Source organism: Perna viridis, chromosome 2 (assembly GCF_037379345.1).
Source record: "Perna viridis isolate PV_CMFRI_1.1 ecotype Kerala chromosome 2, ASM3737934v1, whole genome shotgun sequence".
Taxonomy (NCBI): Eukaryota; Metazoa; Mollusca; class Bivalvia; order Mytilida; family Mytilidae; genus Perna; species Perna viridis.
The window spans coordinates 63,812,636-63,835,986 of NC_142446.1; the positions used below are offsets into that span (position 1 = coordinate 63,812,636).

At 32.5% G+C, this 23,351-nt stretch overlaps 1 protein-coding gene and 2 long non-coding RNA genes across 7 annotated transcripts in view; all 3 read left to right on the forward strand.

The window, feature by feature from the left end:
• The first annotated feature begins 570 nt into the window (after positions 1–570).
• On the forward strand, positions 571–6,930 carry LOC148626436 (uncharacterized). The gene is made up of 3 exons (XR_015920209.1): positions 571–658; positions 2,221–2,317; positions 6,701–6,930. It is a non-coding gene; the product is annotated as an uncharacterized LOC148626436 (long non-coding RNA).
• A 9,236-nt stretch (positions 6,931–16,166) lies between these two features.
• Positions 16,167–23,351, forward strand: part of LOC148626437 (uncharacterized) — a 30,566-nt gene continuing 23,381 nt past the window's right edge. For 2 of the 5 annotated variants that reach the window (XM_088570437.1, XM_088570439.1), the window contains exon 1: positions 16,205–16,536. The gene's annotated coding sequence lies outside the window, so the exon portion shown is untranslated. Of the gene's footprint in view, positions 16,537–23,351 lie in introns of all 5 variants that reach the window. The other 3 variants (XM_088570440.1, XM_088570438.1, XM_088570434.1) reach the window with 3 other exon arrangements.
• On the forward strand, positions 16,719–21,325 carry LOC148626438 (uncharacterized). The gene is made up of 2 exons (XR_015920069.1): positions 16,719–19,458; positions 20,009–21,325. It is a non-coding gene; the product is annotated as an uncharacterized LOC148626438 (long non-coding RNA).

Below are 23,351 nucleotides of genomic sequence, written 5' to 3' on the forward strand. Positions count from 1 at the left end.
TTTCAAAGTGTAGGTCAAGATATGAGGCTGACTTCAAAGTGTCTGTAGTATCCTTTATCTCAAGTTCTTTTGGGTAGATGCGATGTATCAAATCCTCGAAATTAGGATTGTTTAAAGATAATACGTCATCTATATAGCGGAAACTGAGATTGAAAAATCTAGCCAAACGATATTCTTTCTTTCTGATCAGATCAGCTATAAAGTCAGCCTCCTAAGAGTGAAGGAATAGGTTAGCAAGTAAAGGAGCACAATTTGTTCCCATTGGAATGCCGACCGTTTGTTGAAAAACATTTATAATTAATTGTTCCTGTTAGAAAAAAGAATTGTTATCTACATACATTTGGATATTCTATTTACAGTATTAATTGCCAAATTCTAACATATATCTTTTACATAATATTCAAAACGAAACTGAAAAAAAAACATTTCCAATTGACATATACCAATGTATAAACATAGATTAATGTTCATTCAGTTAAATACCAAAACATTGCACATTGGTTTATTTATTGATAATAAAACGTAGTCTTAGTTCGCATGTATGTAATTTGAATCTATGTGCATACTATAGTTGCATTTAAATGTTCTAATTGCCTTTGAAGTGAACACACAACCTTGAGGATCATTTCCTGGTGCATAATTCGTTCGGTTCTTCGAGGTAGATAAGTATCAAATAAGTATCGATCTTAAATTTAGTGAAAAAAGTATAAGAAAATATGTAGAAATTGCATTCGTTTTACATATACTTTATTAATAAACCATGCTGTCCGACACAAATGTAATTTGTCATCTAAAAGGCAGCATTTTAATGCAGAATAAGAATTGTTACTTAATGAAATATACTTTAAATCCATAAATGCATACATATTATAACGATACTGATACTAACGCACAATTGATCATTTACAAGTGGTTTTGACACACTTTACCTGCGTAATGGTATGCAAAAGCAACAAACAAAATCCCTTCTTTTATTCAAATAAAAAAAGTTTGAGGTTTAGAATGACAGTGCTGTTAATAAATATAGCATATTGTTACATATAATTGTTATGTAATTACTACGTGACTTTCCCGAATTAAATATAATCAGTTGAAAATTTCACAATTATTTTGTGAAACACGGACGACAGAAGAATGTAATATTTCAACCTTAACAAGCTTTATTGTCTGAGTAACGTGGTAATACATATATGTATAAACAAGAGATTATTATTAATTGGATAAATACCAAGAATAAAACGGAGTGTGGAGACATTAAAAGATATATCATTTATTACAAATGGAGCCTTGGAAAAGAGACTGTAATGCATTTCAAAGACGAACTCTGGTATGATAAAACATACACAAAAACTTCACACGCTTGTCAGATATTTCGTTTATTGACCGAAGAACTTATCGCTAAATTTAACCAGACAAAGAAAATAATGTAAAAAAAACACGTAAAGATAAAGGCTAAGAATTAAAATAAATTATGCGACATGAACTATACATAATAATGTTTCTAATAACACCTCTTTCAAAAATAAGCTATGAAATAAAAGAAAACTTTATATTACAATTTAAATTGAAGATTTTAAGCACTAATGATATGTTTGTAATGTTATAAATGAACAGTTTTTTTATGAGTTCTCCTTTATTATTCATATTTGTTCGCAAAACAGTATGTGTTTTTTGCAAATGATTACACATCTTAACATGGAGGACTTATATCGAATATTCAAAATTAATTGACAATTTAGAAATATCCCAATGTATTGCCAAAACGCGAAAATACAGACAATACCATGTACAAACTGATGATATTAAAATCAAGACAGCACACAAACAACTAAAGCGATTGTACTATTAATCCCACAAAAATATCTTCAATTTGTGTATACCATCCTAGCTCCATTTAAATTAAATTTGTCATGAAACAGAGCGTTAAATGACGCATAGCAAACACATATATACTTCATACAATAACATTTAATTTAACTTGATTGATCCTTTGTCATCTCTTGTAGATTCTTGTTAATTTGAGGAATGGCAATCGAGGTGCTCCGCAGAATCAGGAAAACGACATGTTTATGTTGTTCATCATCAAACACGCCTTTTATTGTAGATCCAGATAAAACAGAGAAAACTTAATTCATTTAAATGGGTTGATATATATATTTTTTTATGTTGTTATGAAAAAAATGTAATGATAAAAATTAGATATTATTTTCTTATTTACAGAGAAGTCCTTTTAGAAGCCGTATTATAGATATAAAACAGACTGATTTCTCTTCTAGTAGCTCAATGATCTTCATGGAACAAAACCGAGAAAAAAAGCGTAAGCCTCATTATATCCTAATATGTGTCATCAAATATGTTTAATTATTATTTTATAAATACCTAATTTATGTGTGTGTGTGTGTGTGTGTTTTTTTTTTTTTTTTTTTTTTTTTTTTTTTTTTTTCATTTTGGACTTTGGAAGCGTTTAACAGAATTGAATATTACAATAGTGTAAGATAGTTTTACGGCATCCTCCGATAAAACATCCAAGCTATTTCATGATCGAGATATTTTCGAAGGCGATTTGAAAAATGCCATGGGAAAGCACAATAAAAAAGTAAATGTAGTTATTGCCCCGACTAATAAAGTAATTTTCACTGATAACTTTATATATATCCGGTATTATCAAAAATGCAAAAAAAAAAAATGCACGGATCAAGAGCGAATCGGCGTAAAATACACAAATACTAATTAAATAGTACAATGAATTTCCATTTATCTTTCTGTAGAAGTAATGATACAATATGTAGCAGTTGGTTTTTATCACCTAATAGCGATAATCGGATAACAAACTTAATCTACGGACGTAATGTGAATAGTATCAAAAATACATTCCAGTTATCTTTCTTTTCATAGAAATGTCCAGTAAGTTTTAGATCTGGATACAAACCTTCTTGTCGTTAAGTCTCAAATTTACATTCGATTTATTCTCCTGTCGTTACCTCCTTCAATGTCATTTACAAATTTAAGAAATTCAGCGGATATACACTTTTGCAGTCCCACTCAAAGATGATTCAAGGCATAACCACAAATCGGACTTCTTTTTACGGTATGGCACCTTTTGTCAAATTTCAAAATATTCCATTCTCTCAAAGTCTAATGTTTTCCCACTTTATGAAAAGAGCATGTCATTCCCTTGATTCATGAAATCAATGAAATAACCGTTATAAAATAATGAAAAATAAGATAACCGTCTTGTTTCATTTACTTCGCTAATTATATTCAGTTTGTGCATACTTTATACTTTTCATGTTACAAAATATATCTACTTAATGTATTTTTTTTCAATTTTGATCGAAAATCAGAATTGAAATACAGGAGCATTAGCCTTGAGATTTGTAATATATGGTAACATCTGCAATTATCTTACACTACCGCAGTAAAATAGTTCAATCGGCATACACGTACCCCATTCAGGTTCAAATACAGATAGTTAAGTCCATTTTATTGGTATTTTAATATACCAACTTTAATTCTTTGTTATTTACGCCCAAGTTGTCTATTTATTTTTTGACACATAAATACACTATTTAATGTTTAGCTAAAAATGAAAAACCTGCGAGGCTATAAATATTCATCGATCACAGAAATGAAATATAAAGAGGAATGCTGAATCTGTGTTCAGATATTTCGTACAAGCCCTAGCGGATCCAAATATATTCAAAACAGGGGGCAGTGCATCCGAACAAGAAACTTTTACAGGGTTCCAAGCTATCATTTGCCACACATTTTGGGGGCCAAACGTTGTACAGAAAGGTAGCATAAAGTCCCGAAGCATCTCAATGAATCACTCACTGTATCGTGTATTTTAGTACGGTTACCGCCTCGTGAGATCGGAAACCCGAAAATGGATGACAAATAAAAACGAAACTATGTTTAGATGATAGCATAGGAATTTCAATAATAAATATCTCGGGAATGATGTTGATTTCTTGTCTAGATCTGGTGACATTGCTTTTTGTTATAATCATTCTTATGGGCTTTTTCGGTCATGTGTAAAGATAATAAAGCTTCGGATGCTTCAAGGCGTAAAAATTCAAACGATCGATAAAAATTTTTCAGTACATCAGTACTTTGATTTTTTTATTTTTGCGTGATCACTGAGATACAATGAAAATTTGCACTGTCGAATGTCAATGAAAATGAACGTATTAAGTTTAGGCTACGACTAGAAATTATGTAAATATAATTTGTTTTATCTTCAATACTCTTTGTCTCTGGCGAAGGCCGTAAGGCCAAAACATTTAGGCTCACATTTATCAATTTCTGTTTACATTTCATTTATATTTCATTTGTACTTAGTTTCATTTATATCTTTTAAACGTGGCTACCGTTCACAAATTCTTTTCTAATATGACTGTACCTCAAGTTTTCAACATTTAAATGTTTATTGTTAAATGTAATTATTTAATGGGAATGTTGGGCGTCATTAAATGTGGGTGCAGATAAATATAAGAAAAATGCAAATTGTACTTAATAAAACACAGTTTTAATCAAATCTGCCCCTTTCTTTAATAGTCCTGCACATAACTCCATAATACAAGATAGCTCCCATCTTGGGCGTTTAAATATAGATCCTACTATCCTAAAAGTCTTCAATTCCTTCATTACGTGCTCAACATACACACGTCTCTTTCTATGAACAATATTGAATCTACGCCTACGTGTCTTCTCAAGTCTTGCCTGTCCAGCTATCTCGTTGGCCTTGTAAGTTGTAAGAAGTGGCCCTGTGTTAGGGTATATGCTGTCTGCTAACAAAAACAAATTTGCCGGAAAGTCTAAGTCCAGCCCAGATCCGATCGATGACAGCTGCTGGTACGCGCATGCTTCATTATCATGGCTACGAAATCCTTACTGAACGAAGCTTATGTTCTTTTGGTTGTCACTAATCACCTGTAAAATGCAATTTAAAATTAATGTCATGGTATTTAAATTATCTCTTCATTATTTTCTGTATAAATAACATACTTAAAGTCCCGAAAAATATTACAGGTATTGTAAACCAATGTCCATCATATTTCTCACACGCTTGATATGAATTGAGAAAGCATTTTCATTGCATTTAGAGTAAATATTGGTTTAACTTTGAGGATAGATAATTTTTTTTAAATACTCCAAGACAAAATGGGTTATCAGGACATCGTTAGCTCGGCCATGCCAGAATTAAACACAAATTATAATTGAAAAATTTCCGGCAAAAGGAGTCACGACGTTGCTCGTGTATGTGTTTGTTTGATACACATGTTGATTTGTTTATTTCTCTTCAAGTTTAGATATTACAGCACAATTATCACTCGTCAACCCTAATTTCCATATCCACCGCATTGGAAACAACGGTTTTTACCGCGTGACTATTGCTTCGTTAGTCAAATAGTTAAAATAGTTGTATAGAATGTAGTTAAATGGGCTTGTTGACATTATTTTGGGGAGAGAGGGTGTAAATTGTTTTTAAAAATCAAATAGAATAGATGCATTATATCAGCATTCAATAACAATTGATTAAATTGCTCGTATTCTTGCGCTATTACGATACTGAAAAATATAACATATTCACTTGACGGAAGATGGGGTGCTTTCTTAGAGGTCCGCGTCATTGAAAGATAGTTGTTATATAATTGAATTTTACTGTATTTCAACAAAAGGAGATTTCGTCCCAAAGAAGTACCCACATCCTGCTTAGCGCTGCACTTACTATGGCAATACTAACACCAACGTACTGTGTAAGTTGGATATTGACGTAGCCACATTAAAGTCATAAAAAGTCTATTCTCCAGTGTCGTACATTTTCCTCCAAATCTGAATTTGGCTGTTCGCGGCGATATTTGTAGTAGCATATCCCTGAACGAGTCCACTGTCTCTCCGGGTAACATCCAAAACTCGCACGGTCTTGTAAACAGTAATTCATATTAATTGGTGGTCTCCATCATTGCTGGTACAGCATACGTTTCAAGTATTCTGTTACGTATGGTTGGGTTGTGAAAAGGCAGAGCAACTGCACTATTCCTTTTGTACTCGTTGAGAAAATTTATCATCAAAATAAACAAGAAAATCTTCCTCTTTGTTAAATGGTAAATCTATAAACTTCAGCCTTCTGTATTGCATATACATTATAAGGACCAGTGCAAACAGTTGTTCTCTTCTATCCATTTTGAGCATTTAACAATGTGTGGCTAAAGTATTTATATACTAAACTACATACGGTAACAACATATAATTACATGTGATACATGTATAAAGGGATAGGTGTAATAACAAGATGTATACATGTGCGCATACGTTTTCTGCATGGATATTTTAAATTACATGTAACTACGGAAATTGTATATCAGAAATATATCTTTTATTTGCGACATCTTTTCTATAAAAAAATCAACAAATTACAATTTTACGTATCTGTACTGATGCTGGTTTACCTTTTTTGTTAAGTATATTCATACTTTGTATGGTGAAAAGTTGCTATTTTTTCATCATGTTGTTAGATGATTTTGAACCAATGAAATCTAAGGTTTGCCCTTGTACCTATACTTTCTTGCAAAGCCAACCACGCGGTTATCTTTCTTAATCATGGCTTCCAGACCACACATAGAAATTTCTGTTATTAAAAAATTGCTCACCGCAAGAGCATACGAGAAGAATCGATCCAACTTGCTGTTTATTCTAGAAGAGATGAAAAATAATATGGATGATTTACCAGTTCAAGCACAACAAATGTACAAGACAGGAGACTTTCCACGTCTGAAGCGCAGAATGGCAGACCAAATAAGGAAGCTTACAAAGGAATGAGCTGTTATCATTAACCAGGAAAGGAAAGAAATTGTAAGCATAATCAGAGATTTAGCAGAGCCTTATTCTGGAGGGAAATGAGTACATCCTCTTCAGAGAAAAAAAAAACATTGCCAGTAAAGTATGTATTTTATAAATAAAGAATTGACCGTAGAAAAAAACTTATATTTTCAAATAAATACTTTTTTGTATCAGTACAATCATTAATAAAAACCAAATCGAATAAACTTTAGTTCCGTTCGTGTACTCGACTGGTACAAATCCCTTACATGTGACAGCAAAGCATAATTATTTTTGGAATGCTCGAATAATATGATATTTTATTGAAAACGACAGTTACGCGTCATTGAATTAACTTACACTACTGTAGATACAAATTTTGTCCAGTTAACATTTATACACAAGTGTATTTATTTACTTTATTTTATTCAAATTTACATTATTATCAAAAATAAAGAATTCCGTTTCTAACATGAATAACTAACGACAATAAATGTTAAACATGCATACACAAGGTTCGACTCTTTCACAGTGTGCATTTACTTCATCATGTTTTGTGCAGATAACTGTTTTATGTTTTATCGTAGAGATAATAAGGAGGGATATTCCTGGTCTAAATCGTGAACTGAATGAGCGAGAGGGGGAGATAGGAGGCAATTCCAGTGAAAATGAAAGAACTAGGAGGGGATGTCTTTTTTCGGATGATGATGACCAACCAACATCATCAAAGAGGACAATTATAAGAAAATAATGGAGAAATGCATGGACAAATTCTTGTCAATGTAATTCAAACATTTTTATGTTTGTTTTATTTTCTCAGTTGACCAATGCATGTAACTAAAATATGGTATGGTCAAAATTATACCACCCAAACTCTAGTACTTCTCCAGATAGTACACAGTACACAGTTGCAAGGTTTCTATAACAAAGAAAACATTCAAAACATATATAAACTGTAAAAGCAGAGGTTACGTATAACCATTACCGCCCCATACAGTCCAGTGATGTTTTAGGTGATGAACTTCCATATCAGGTTAATAACGTAGATATATGATATTACTCAATCGTTTTCCCGTCCTAATCGTATCTTCTGTATGTGATTAAATTCAAGATCAACATAATTAAAACATCATAACCTCCTGTACATTTATAACTCTGGCATCAAAACATACTAGTTGAAAATGGAAATGCATTTTATTGTTGAGTTCATAAATATATGCAAATGATAACGTGACGGATAAGGGAAATACTTTTATTTCGGTTACTTTTTTATGTCTGTTTTTCCGACGCAGTCGGAATAGTTCTGCTTCTTACCCTTTGACCTTTTGGACGCTCTTCTATGGAAACGCAAGTCACCTGATAGCAATTATGTTTCCCGATTGGCCAAATACTTATAACTTAGTGGCGTTCATAAAAACTGTACAGAAAATTTGAAATTGCGTTAGAAAAAACTGTATCGAAAATTTGAATTTGCGTGTCATGTGTCATTTTCTTGAAAGAATTCAAAGATTTATGAATATTTTCTATGACTCCTTGAAGAAATGTAAAAACTTAGACGTAAAATGTTAATGCGTCGGCTATCTTTTTTTCAAAGATAGTACTTGTTTTCTTTTCTGCTTGTGTTGAATTAGTTTGCGAGGTATGCCTACAAAAATATTGGACATGCTAAAACCCGAATTTTAAAACATTCAAAAAATCACATACAAGTTATTATATGTTAACAATGAAAAATTATAAACCAAATCATCTTCAAATTGGTATATTATGCATATATGTTTATAATCATTACCGACATATTTAAAAAAAAACTTAAGTTACACTGTCTACAAAAAAAGACTAAAGAAAGAAAAATCAAGGGAACTAAGAATATAGCGGTAATCAAAGGAATGCAGTGCATGGACAAAGACAAGGCATGGAAAACAGACAAACACAACAACAAAAAATAAAATAACAAAACTCATACATGCAAAGTAACAAAAGCAGATGAGCAACTAGAGCGAATGTATAGTAGGAATTTAAATTTGAGATTAAAATATCAGTTGGTATACATGTACATGTATACTTTTCGTCACCCACAACAGTGGCGCAGCTACATTTACGTCACAACAACCGTGTGTACACATTGGCTAAGCAACAATTAAGTAACAAGTCTGGAAAACGGGAAAAAAAGGAGACTCAAGTAAGATGTCATTTATAAATATGCAACAAAACGTTGTACACTTCCTATCCGTCTTTGGCGGAAATAGTGTGTATTCACTATATATGTATGTAATGTAAACGTCAACGGGCATGTCGTATTGACTTCACTATGTAGCAATCACTTTCTTCATACCTTGGGCCTATGGTGGATTCTTTTTACAATCTGCATCAGATTGATTTAAGGAAACATTTATAGACGACGACGAATGTAAACAGGATCGTAGGCAGGAGTTTGTAAAGGGGGTTATGTGGACTCACGAAGCGTGGACTCACAAAGCGAGTCCAATTCCTCGCACCGCGAAGTGCTATCGACTTTAATAGTCAATAATCAACCAAAAACAAAACAGAAAAAAAAAGAAAAAAAAGTGCGTATTTGTTTTATAGGGAGGGGAATCCTAACAAACTTATGCACCCCCTGGCTATGGGTGTTGTAAAGATATGCATTTCGCATAAATTACTAATTTTGGTCCTATTGACAATGTGGGTTGCAACGTCTACTGCTGTGAGGTTGTTCAGTGTTCTCAAAAGGGAGAAGACCTACATGCGGACGACAATGGACCAATAACACCTCTCAGCCTTAGCCTTCCATATGCATATCTACAAAAAGAACTATATATAGATGTTTATGACCTATATAGTCATTTGTAACGAGTCCGCGTGTCTGAATCAGAGACTGAGTAATATTACATTATGTTCAATGCTAACCGATCATTTTATCTTTTAATGTAAAGTACCCGTTCTCAACGTAGAAAACATGTGTATGTTATTAAAGTTTGCAAAAATTTACATACAAGTGTCAAAGATTTGTCTTAACCTGGGCTACACGTAACTGAAATATTAGTATATAGTTTTAAGACGTATATATAGATGTTTATTACCTATATAGTCAATTGTACATTTCGTCAAATAAACTAAAACTCAAACATTTGAAAATAAAGTTTAAACCCATTATCTTCATGTCCAACAATAGATCATGCTTCTGATAAGAATTATAATCCAAACAGGTGGCGGGTCCAGAGATTTACACAAAAAGAATATACTTTCCATGGGCCGAAAATACGGATAGAATTCACTTTTACAAGACAAAACAACAAATTGTTTAATTTCTTTATAGCAAACTTAATGTAGTTCTAATTTGATTTTTACTGTTACAGTGGATCACAAAAAAAATGAAACAAGGCAGATAACCGTAATTCAAAATACTGACCCTTCTGAGACTCTTTCGTTGAGTAAAAACGTTCGGTATGTATGTTAATTATCCGATTATCTCTATAAAAGTATCAAATTCGAGTTATTGCTTACAATGATTTAATAATCTGTTGAAATACAAAAGTATTTCACGTAACAGTGATATTAACATAACATGAAAACTAATGATGAAAACATAATTGCTTTCGAACTTTGAGATATTAACGCAGCATATTCATATTAATTTTGTAGAACACAATATCAAAGTTGTACAGGCTTTTAAGAGATAACGAGCAGATATAAAACGGACTAACTGCCACAGACCAAAGTGCTAATCAGAGTATAGCGTATCACATTGCTTATGGAAGTTCAAAACGCAACAGAACACAATTTATCTCAACTTGCAGCTCGCGAGAGCCCGTTGAAGCATTAAAACAGTATAGATTTAACAGTGCTCACAAAGACAGTCGCAGTGATATTGTAGAAATAGATGTTGATAAGTTGCCAAGTGATGCTGACCTTATCGACTTGACTGATCTGCTTTAAGAAGAATACTTGAAGTGAAAATAATGAAACTAATGAAAAACTTCACAAGTTTTCACGAAAGTATTCTGAAGTGCTACTTAAAGGTTGGGTCCCACCATTGTGCCTTACAATTAATAAACGTATGAACTCAAAATTTTTTTAACACATCAAATTTTGTGGATTGGTCTACCACGAAAACCATGAAAATTGGTACCCCACGAACACTAGTACTTTCAAAGTAGTGTACGCCTATGTTGAACACGGCAAACTAGATATCTTTTCGACTAATAAACCCCACAAATATGACCTGTTTTGCATTATGGAACACATTTTTAAAAGTAGCTAATATGTTCTTCTGACCAAAATCCGGCAGAATTGCCACGACTTTTTATGAGCAATTCAGCAGGTGTTTCTAGAAAAGCAGACGACGTTCATCCTACGGGTGCACCTTGTCCATACTCCCAGTTTTTTAGTGGAGCCCAAGTTGCTCATTTGCTTTTGTTACTTTGTATGTATGATTTTAGTTACTCTATGTTCTTTGTGCATGTCTGTTTTTCATGTCTGGTCTTAATGTCCCTTACATTCTTTTGATTACCGCTATAACCTTGGTTCCCTAAAATGATTACTCAAATAAACCCCTGCTGTGATAATTTAATCCCCCCACCCTTGTGTTGAATTAACCCCATTCATTATGACATTTAAACCCCCTGCTACAATATTTTAAGCCCCCTGCTGCTATGAATTAACCCCCCTACATGCAATATTTAACCTGTTGTGATATTTTAGCTCCCCCCCCCTCAGATTTAATATTTGGACCCGTTTATGTCATAGATTAACCTCATAACCTCATTATCATAAGGGGGGTGGTTATGTTAAAAAAACCTGCGGGTCAATATTTTATACAATATTTTGTGCCCTTGGTTAAGATATCATATATTTTATCCACGGGGATCGATATTTCACGGGAGTCAAAATATCATACATGTATGACACTGACTTACCTAAGCCTCAAGTTATTCTTCATCTCAAAAGTTACAATGGGGTTTTCAACATGGAGCAAACACTTGTTATATTTGTCCTGAGAACCTAGTGGTAGGCGTTGCTTATATAAGCTTCCATTATGAGCGTAAACATTTAGCTTTAGCAATTTTATGGCAGGTCTGATTCATTATCTGTATAGATTCTGGAAGTACAACAATTTTCTACGAATGGCAAGAACATTATACATAAAATGTGAAATAAGCAAATAAACCTCACTGGCATATTCGAAAAAAGATAGTGATTGCCTATCCGATCGTAAACAAGATAAACTATGGTTTGAATGAAACAATCGGAGCTATATATTTTACCAGGCGGTTTCTGTCTTGAAGAGCAAGTGACATAATACTTAATTAGGTCTATCTTTTCCCAAACCTTTTAAATTGTGCCTGTTCCATGAACTGTATTATTTAAAACCAGAAAGGCATACTCCTATGGCACATCACCTGCATAACAAATTGTTGAGGCCATATGAAAGTTAAGTTCTCTATATGAGGTGATAGGAAACTATGCCCAACTAAGTCTGTACATCAGTTATTTTCCCTTTCGGAACTTTTTGGTCATTTCGGCTGCACTAAATATGGAAATTACATAAGTTGCCCAGGATATAGTTTCCTGACAGGCTCTAAGTGCAAACGTAAAAATGTTAAATTCGTATTAATTACCAGTATGATGACTTCAGCCTCTTTCTTTGTCAATTATAAGGCCGTTTTTACATATTTGTTCTTTTTTTATAGAATATAACTACTTAGGCTAATCTGTGGTTGTCAATGGACGATGCAATGACTTGCGCTTATGCGAAAATATTGATATTACTTTCCCAATATTGTCGCTTCGAAATTGTTAGCCGAGTTTTATCAACATTTAAATGAACCGTATTAGAACCATCGACAACTTTTGATTATATAACAATCATCATATATCACCCCCTCCAGGATCCAATACATTTTACAATCGCATGATAATGGATCTGCTGATCAACTTAAATTCACTGCATAGTATGCAATTACAAGATTATGAAAGTACACAGGCAAATATGTTTTCCTCTGATATTCATGTAAATCACGTGAACTTCAATTGAAATTACAGTTGTTTTACTTGAAGTTTACTTAACACGAATTTCACATATTATAGTTCATTTACTATCCTAATCTCTTCTGAATGCAAGATTATGAGCTCAGATATTTTTGGTATTACCTGTATCAAGTTATATCTATTCTAAATTTACATATAGATAAAGAAATTTGTATAAATATATAATTTCATAAATTTGATGCCCTCGATTTTTTTATGTGAAAGTTTAAGTATTTTTATTTTGCTAATGGATGTCACCGACACTCAGATTTAAATAAATTCACGCATGCATTATAAATCCATTACTCACTAAATACTGTGATGTGTTTATGAAATGTAATGATACAACATAAGCATCCACGTTCAATTTTAAATGGAATAACATTGTTCGTTGTCTGATTTTGAAAGAAAGTGGTCAAAAATCTAAATAAAATGACATTATTTAAATGCATGGTTGTATAATGATTCCCGAAAAAAAACTTTTTGAAGAATATCGACCGGTGTTTAAAAGTGGCAAAAGTGAGTGTGACAGACAAACAGACAGACTGAGGGAAGAATCAACATTAAAGTAAAAATAAAAATCCACTTTAGATAGACAGAATTACAAATGCTTTGTAAACTTGCGGAAAATCCTGTCTAAGTAAATAATAATATCAAGATTAACCCAAAAGTGTTAAGGACGCTGTGTCAAGTTTCTGTAAGTTCAAACAATTTTTATATTTAAAAAAAGAAAACTTTATCTTAATGTATTAAAACGTCGATTATATCAAACTATATCACATTACATCAGTCGATCGTTTTAAATGTTTAATAAATATGACGACTAAACAAAAAATGAGGCCACTGTTGTTTCGGTTTCGTATTATTTCAAATATTCCATTTTTACTTTTCTGAAAAAAGGTATAGATGAATTTATTGATCTATTTAAAGCAATTGGTATTTAAAAGATATAGTGAGTCACGTTAACAATTTTTAAATAACCGCATTATTAGTTTCAACTTGAAATCCAAAACATTTGCATACAAAATGAAAGTAGATTTTGGAGGATATTTATATGCGTTAACTAATAAGAAGAATGTATGTCATCATCAAGCGAATACTTATTGTTTCATATCTATCATTTGTAACTAAAAACATTTTTTTTTCGTTATCAAACTAAATTTGATTTGTTAGATTTAGACTACAATTAAGTAGTAGTCTTTGTAAGAATCATGCAAATTCTTTAAAATGTGACTTTTGTTATTAACTTGATTTATAGCTCTATATGATGACATTATAATTATTCTTTCTAATCTTTCTGCTCTTAGGAGTTGATTCACATTGAACATCAGGTATTTTTACTGCATTTTACGGTCATTTACAGATTTATGTTCGTTAATTTGGAACTCTACAATGCATTTTCTGTATTTCTTATATATTTTATGAACAAGGTTTCAGCATTCATGAAAAGCTACATGTTTTTTCTCTTTACTTAAGCATGTTATACAAAATATCAGAAATTAAAATATATAGGCTTTCCAACCATATATCACATTTTCCATGATTACTAACTAATGGAAGTAGGGACACACTAAATCTGAGAAGCAAGATTTAAAGAACCAAACAGGAAGAATGTTTGAAAACTTGGAGTTGTCACACCAGCAAATTGACAAATAAAAAAAAAACCCATGAAAGTATGTATTCTCCAAATGTTTAAAAATATTGCATTTTCAGATCAGTTTCGTATTGATATTGAAATGATGTTTAATTGAATAACATCAGTTGTTTTGATAAAAGAATATGTTTTTATGCAAATAATTCATCTACCTTGACAATTGAGTTTTGTATATTATTATGGAGCGACCAGATACGTTAGGTGCTATTGATATATATAACCTAGTGTCAATAAATAGGCACATTCAAAAGAGGAAGTAAATTGCGTTTAAAATGTATAGCCTCATTAAACGAGTGAATACAATGTTGAAATCACATTTTCTGCTCATCAATCCTTCGGTCCTTCAATTCGAAATCAGTATTAATTATCGCAGATCTATTTAGATGGATTAATTTAATTTCAAATTTATGGGTGGCTTTATGTAGATGGGTCAAACATATACGTTGTAGGCGACTACGGGTGTTATCTCACTGGGAGTATACCGTATTCTACAGTGAGTAATTCTGTTCTGCGTTATAACATACAAGTAAAAGGAAAGTGATATCAATGCGTTCACAAAACATCAATAAAGCATTTTACAGCCATTTTGCTGATTGTTATTATTTTGAATGATAAATATCGCCCACGTGTGCATTGTATTTGACAGTACCCCGTACTGGTTCGTGTCGGGGAACTGTATTACTGTTGCTAGATTGTGAACATAATATTCTCAGTTGTAATATAAAGCGAGGCATACTTTTTCGTCATGAACACATGATGTCACTTCCTATTTTTGTGGGAGTTCAAATTGCTAGTGATCAAGTGTTTTGTGTGATATCTTGATTTCCTTATCTTCAGTCTTTATGCAATGTCTTGTTTTCCGTATCTTCAGTTTGTTTGTGTGTAGTATTGTTTTCCTTATCATCAGTTTTTATGTGTAATGTCTTGTTTTCCATATTTCAGTGTGTTTGTGTTTATTCTTGTTTTCCATATCTTCAGTTTTTTTTCTGTAGTCTTTTTTTCCTTATCTTTAGTTTGTTTGTGTGTGGTCTTGTTTTCTTTATCTTTAGTTTGTTTGTCTGTAGTCTTGTTTTCCTTATCTTTTGTTTGTTTGTCTGTAGTCTTGTTTTCTTTATCTTCAGTTTTTATGTGTAATGTCCTGCTTTCCGTATCTTCAATTTGTTTGTGTGTAGTCTTGTTTTCCTTATTATCAGTTTTTATGTGTAATGTTTTGTCTTCCATATTTCAGTGTGTTTGTGTTTAGTCTTGTTTTCCTTATCTTCAGTGTGTTTCTGTGTAATCTTGTTTTCCTTTTCTTAATGCAGTTTTTATGTGTAATCTGGTTTGTTTATTTCGCTATATTACGTATGCATATCGTCTTTGTTCACTGTTTTAAAGTTTTGAATTTTAGTATAGTTAAATTGGCCCAAATCTGATGTTTCGGAATGTGTTTGCCGTTGTAAAAACATTTAAAGATGACCAATAAGAACATATTTTATAATTTGTTTTGAAAAAAAAAAACAAACAAACAAAGCAAACAGATAAACAAACAATCAAACTAAAAGACAATACTTGAAAAGATATTTCACATCTTGAATATAAGAGTTACACAATATCCTTCGTTTTTGTCCCAAAAAATATCACTTTTTGTCAGTATTTTTGTAAGTTTCCGAATTTATAGTTAAAACAAATCTAATATAGGTGAAGTAAGTATTGGGTGAAATATTATTTTTTTAAACTGCTGGATCGACTATGTTTGATACAATTTAGTTAAGATAATTTGGACATGTCATACAACAAATTTATAATGGTACAAAGTATACGATACACTTACACGCTGAAAGTCGAATGATGATATATATTTATCAGTTGGAAAATCCAGAAACTATGGACTCGCAGTAGGGTGTATAAAAAGCTTATTACGTTATTTTTGTTTGTTTTACATGTTTCAAGTGAAATACTGCATGTTTGTTCCTTGTTCTGTACAAATTTTATTCTTTGAAGGACTTGTACATCAAATCTTCTTGCATGAACACTCATTATAACTTTGAATTAAGGTAAGTCATCACATTGAATGCTTTTGTGGAATGTTCAGTATGAGAAATATTCCAACACCTTTATAATTTGCATGATTTCTTGCTGGTAAATGTTTGATATGTTTATCTTTTTAGTATCAATATAAATGAATATCGTTTGTCTTTTCAAAGTGGAACAGTTCCAGCAATTCCAGCAGTTTACATAGCTCTTTTTGGTATAAATAGAATGGTGCGTCTCTGTCGTCTTCAATGACTTCAATAAATTTCGGAGGTGGCCTTTGTTGTTCATGAATAAGTAAACAACTTTTGCGTTATACGCAGCCTGAATTGAATTGACTGTTTAACAAAACGTTTGATTTCCTATTGATGTACTATTTCATATCATTTACTAAGTACGCATTCAAAAAAAATGTTACTGCTTTAATTGATTACTTTCTCTATTACAATATTTTGTCTTAACGCATTACCTAAGGACTCCTAGTTTTAGCAGTAATTATCTCCTTTAATATCAGGTATAAAGGTATTCGATATACATATGTATGGTTATTTTCTGCACGAGTTATCAACGTACAGTTAAACAATAAAGATTAACCGTACAATTAAAGGGGATTTTTGAAAAAAAAACATTTCTATTTTTAGAAATTCAATTCTGTTCGGATTTCATTTATGCTCACTGTGTTTTAATTCAATATAAGTCTAAAAAAATGCGGTTTGTGCATTTAAATGGTGGTGCGTATGTCATTACGCTATAAAGTAATATGTTTGTTTTATTCTTCATGAATACGTAAAAAAGAAAGACATATGTATACAAAACGCTTAACATATATTCAGGGAATCCCAAGTGTATTCCCTTCCAATGAAATATACTAGATTTGTGTTCTGTGTGTGTGTGTGTGTGTGTGTGTGCGTGCGTGCGTGCGTGCGTGTGTGTGTGTGTGTGTTTATATAGGTGTGTACGTGCGTGTGTGTTTATATAGGTGTGTACGTGCGTGTGTGTTTATATAGGTGTGTGCGTGCGTGTGTTTCTCAACACTGTACAAACATTTGGTGTAATAAAGAGCAATGACAAGATACTACACGGGTGAACAGTTAACACAGTTACGCGCTAAATTAAAAGTGTAACTGGCTATTACTATAAGTGTCCTATTACTGCAGTATATGTAACTTGATGTTAAATTTACAATTGGGTTTTCCGGTATTTAAAATTAATATAAGTTTGTATCTTTTAAAATAAATGTAACTTGTTTTCAATTGGTTGCTTATTATACGATGGTCATTGCTAAAAAAGTATTCATTCTTTTCCGAAAATCAATCATAAGTAGAACTGATTGAAAGTCACATTAACGAAGTAAAAGAATGAAGCCAATATACGATTTTTTTGTTATTCTAACATTTATACGTTGTTTTAACAGTTAATATATGTTTTATCTAACCTCTCACAAAAATGTTTCATTAGAACGTGTTAAAGACACAGTTTAAGACGACATTTTATCTAACGTTTGTCATGTAAAGATTTAGATTGAACACATCTTTAAGGTCATTGCCCCTACAATAAACATTGGCTAACAAACGGAAGCCCGTTAGTACCATGTGAAGTTTTTGTTTTTGTTATCTTGTTATAAAAACTTAACTAACTTGTTATATCAATTTAGCCAACTTGTTATATCAACTTACTAACTTGTTATATCAACTTACTAACTTGTTATATCAGCTTACGAACTTGTTATATCAACTTACGAACTTGTTATATCAGCTTACAAACTTGTTATATCAACTTATGAACTTGTTATATCAACTTACTAACTTGTTATATCAACTTACTAACTTAGTTTACTTGTTATATCAACTTAGTTTACTTGTTATCAACTTAGTTTACTTGTTATATCAACTTAGTTTACTTGTTATATCAACTTACGAACTTGTTATATCAGCTTACGAACTTGTTATATCAACTTATGAACTTGTTATATCAACTTACTAACTTGTTATATCAACTTACTAACTTGTTATATCAACTTAGTTTACTTGTTATATCAACTTAGTTTACTTGTTATATCAACTTAGTTTACTTGTTATATCAACTTACGAACTTGTTATATCAACTTAGTACATGTATATAAACGATTTAAGCGGCCACATCCCAAAACAATCGCATTAGGAATGGACCGAGAAAGGATATGCCGCTTTTATTTTGACCTTGAATTTAGATATTCTGAAATATTAGAGTTTTTAGCACAACATCATCATATTAATATAAGTATAACAACATTGAAGAGAATATTCAGACAAGAGGGCTTATTCAGACGCAAATTTCGAAATGATATTCTCGAAGTAGCTGAATTTATCCAAGAACAACTAGTGGTAGTCAACTAGGATATCGCGCAATGCATTTAAGATGTATTCACAATGGACTATGCGCCTCAAGGAAGGCTGTGAGTATTTTAAGGCAAATTTTGGACAAAAAGGGCATCGAGTTTTGATTATAACGTCGCCTCCATAGACGAAAGTACTTTGCATCTTGTCCAGACTTTTTGTGGCATGTAGACTCATATGATAAGCTTAAGAAATTTGGTATCTGCATAAATGGATGTATTGACGGGTTTTCCAGAAACAAACCAACAGTGACCCCAAAGTAGTTGCAGGGTACTTCATTGAATCAGTAAGCAAAAGATGTGGTTGTCCACGTCTTGTAAGAGGAGATATGGGGACTGAAAACGGACATATTGCACAAATGCAAGAATTTCTAGCCAATCGCGAAGAGAGTTTTATATATGGTAAAAGTACGGGAAATCAGCGTATTGAAAAGCTGTGGAGTTTTTTTTCCGAAGGCAATGCTCACAGTTCTGGATAGATGTTCTTTCAGACCTTCTCGATAATGGACAGTTTAGTGGGAACCATGTCGACAAAAATCAGATGCAGTTCTGTTTTCTACGTTTGGTTCAGGTAACTATAAATTTACTGTTATTAACGGCTTTCACCCTATACTAAGCTATTGTCAAGAGGTCTAAAAGTTATTTCGTACATCTTATCCTTTTCATCTACTGAACAGACATGTGCGCATGATAGTTCCTCGTCATGTTTCGATTTGCTTATTTTTAAAAAGTTTAAGTATGCGTTGTGGTTACCAACAATGTTTGATGTTGACATTCCGTTCCTCGATACCTCGACACAATGCAACAGTTACTGATAACCATTTTCACGCAGTACATTTGAAATGATTTCACACAATTGGACGGTATCAAAACTCAACATTCAGTTCAAATAGCCTAAAAGCATTAGAAACCCCCTCTTTCACCTTTAAATAACCTTAAAGACGAATTTTATTGTGTAAACCTGCCAAAGCATTGAGGTGCGGTTTTTTTTAAATATGATCTTTATATAACTCAAAATCAGAAAAAAAATCATTAAAACCTACAGTTATATGTAAAAGGCCTGTGCACAATTTGAAAATAGACAGTAGTTATATTGTTATCACATTGTAATCTTGTTTCAGAAAGATATTGACCGCATGGTTATTGCATTGAACTCGCATAATATCAGACCAACTAACAATCAGAACTGTCCTAATGGTAAACCAAGTGTCATGTGTGGATTTCCTCACTTGTGTGGTACCAGAAGCTATTTGAACCACGTCCAGCCTGTTTACATCGAAGCCTGTAGAGAAGAATCACATTCCGGGACAATTACCATGTGGGAATAAATAAAGGATTCTTTCCTCAAACTACAGATGATGCAGTTGAACTATATATGGATATTCGACATCAACTGTAATTTGAATTATAGTTGACACGATATTAAATACAATGATTGAAAGGCCTGGTGTACAGCTATGTTATCGAGTTTAGAAAAAAATGGGGAAAAATACGAAACACAAATCAACTACAAATTCCCCGCAAGAAATAAAAAATATACTACAATGTTTATTATCTGCGTTTACATATTTTCCCTCTAAAGATATAAACAGAAGATAAGATATGTTTATGGCATGGTACACCTTTAAAAGGTGAAAAGGTACATAAATATGTAATTAAGAAAAGTTTCGAACATTTTGAAACTTTACAACATCCAACATCCTGATCTGCGAATCTAACTATAGCATTTATATAGTTTAATGTAGGTTGCACATCGCTATAGATGGCTGCTTACGGAAAAAAAAACTTAACTTGCGAGCTTTTAGTATCCAGGGTTTGGGGAAAAATGGAAGCTTCGGTTTGGTCAGTGTTTGCCTTTGTTTGTCAGCTACTGGTTTCTTTTTACAGTTTGGCATGTTTCTATTGCATGCAGGTCGTCGTCTTATGTTAGTCAACAGAAAAAATGCAGATTTTGACTTGTTTCATGAGCAAAACAATATACAGCTTCCCATAGTTTTATGGTGACAAACGAAGGAAAAGACTGGCCGGAACCCAATCAAAGCTTTCCGTTTTTTTTCCAAATAAGGAATGAGGACTTGCCAGCGCCTGGCTTTGGTATAGTGATATTATAAAAGCCCAGTACGCCACAAAGTTGATAGGCAAAAATCGAAAGACATAACATAAGAATTAATCTATTATAATAAAAGAGTGCCCGAGTACTTTCGAAATCTGGTACAGCTACTTTCACTTTCAACAATAGTAATTAAAAACAAACTTCTGGCTTTTAGCAACAGTTTCAAAGTAAAGTCATGAAAGTAAACAAAAGTACAACAAATTTCTACAATTGCCCATTTTAATTCATATTATGAACAGAGTTCGCAACACCATCTGACTTCTGTAAATATGTATTTTGTTTGTCCTGGGGCCAACAGCAAGATGGCAGACAGCGCCTAAGGTCAATGTTGAGGGTTGCTTGCTGTCTGCCATAGAGGATTTCGAATTGTTGCTGGTTTGTGGAAATTGTGTCATGTAAACTTATTCTATATCTCATTGACGTGAGAAAGACGCAGCCTTAAAAGCTCGAGAAGATCTATCAAACGTATCTTAGACTAGAGGCTCATAGGAGCCTAAATCTATCATCTGGTACTCAAATAATACTTAGCCACCATAAAGGGTTGTATAAAGATATTGAAAAGGTTAGTAGAGTTCAATGTTCTGAACCTTTAAGCAAGCAAAAGCTTTTTTTGCAAAAACATGAAAAAAATGCATAAATTACTTTTAAAGGTCCTTAGCACCTACAAGGTGTCATCAAACATTTTTTTTACATTGAAAGGGCCTTAACTCTTGAAAGAGCTTGTAGAGCTTATTGAATTGACCATTTCAGCAAGCAACAGCTTCTCTCTATCTGCAATAGTTTTTATTTTAGTGGGCAAAAATATGATTTTTCGCTTTTAAAGGGCCATAACACCTTAAAGGGTTAATCTGATACTTTTGATCCAATGGACATTTTTGTAGAGCCAATCGATCTGAAGATTCAAGCAAGCAACAGCTTCTCTCTATCTGCAATAGTTGTCATTCTATATGGCAAAAACACCAATTTGGCCTTTAGAGGGCCATAACCCCTAAAAGGGGACATCTCACGACTTTGACCTTCAGGACATTTTTGTAGAGCTCATTGAACTGAACATTTAAGCAAGCAACAGCTTTTCTCTTTCTGCAATGGTTTTCATTCTATAGGGCGAAGATATGAAAAAGCTATTTTTGGTCTTAAAAGGGCCAAAACCCCTATAAGGGCTCTTCTGACAACAACAACCCAATGTTCTTGTAGTGCTCTTTAAGCTGAAGATGATAGGTTGCAAAGATTTTAATTATCTGCTATACTTTTTGAAATATAAGCATAAAACTGCAGTGTGATCCCCTAGTCTATTTTAGAAACAGCAAAAGCCATGTTTTTTCGCTACATCAAATATTGAAACACAACTTTTCTGGTGAATATTCATAGGACCAATCATACAAAGTTTCATTTAATTCTGTTCAGCAGTTTCTTAGAATTTTTTTCTGAAATTCAACTGAAAAATCAATTAAAGGTAAATACCTCTTAAACGCTTCATCAGACAATTTAGCCCTGAAATCACTATAGCAGATTTTAATGAACTAATCGCTTTTGTAAATCTGACTTTTTGCCTAGCTCATACGGTAGGCAAAAATAGCAAAAATTGTCAATTGTGAGAATTAAGAGGCAATAACGCCAATAAAGGGCAATCGTACAACTTCCAGCCAAGAAGGTTGTTTGCTTCAGATTTCCTCTATTTCTCTTGTAATTTTTGAAATATAAACAAAAAACTGTAGTCTGAACCCCGTGTTCTTTTGGAGCCATGGTGAACATGTTTTTTGACAGATAAAAAATTAAAACAAAATTTGTGTGCAAATTGATGACACACAGATGACAATGAATGCCACAAATTAAGAAGAGCTCACCTGATATACATTCTTGACGCTACAATCAGGAAACTTAACCCACCTATATTTGTTGGACTGTTATTTTTTTTAACTAAATGTCCAATACAACCACATAGCCGTAACTTCACCCACCTATGTTTGTCAGACTTAATTTTTTGCACTAAATGTCCCATACAACCACATAGCCAATGACAATTGTGCGGCGTCAGATCCCTCAATCTTATTGGATTTCAGATTTCACACAGTACGTATGTTATGCTGTAGGAGTTTAGATGGTCCCTGGTAAAAATATATGACTTGTCATTTTGTTAATCAGGATATAAAATACTTAAAACGTTGTTGAAATGAACTTTGTTCTTTAAAGCAAGTTTTCATGATTACAAAAAACTCTTCGGAGGGCAGCTTTACAATGAAGTGCAAACCTCACTGAAAACAATTCTACAATTAATTTTCTCATTGAAGAAAGTTACCATGCATAATGTATCCCTGATTTCTTAACAACTGCAGTTAAACTAAATTAAAATC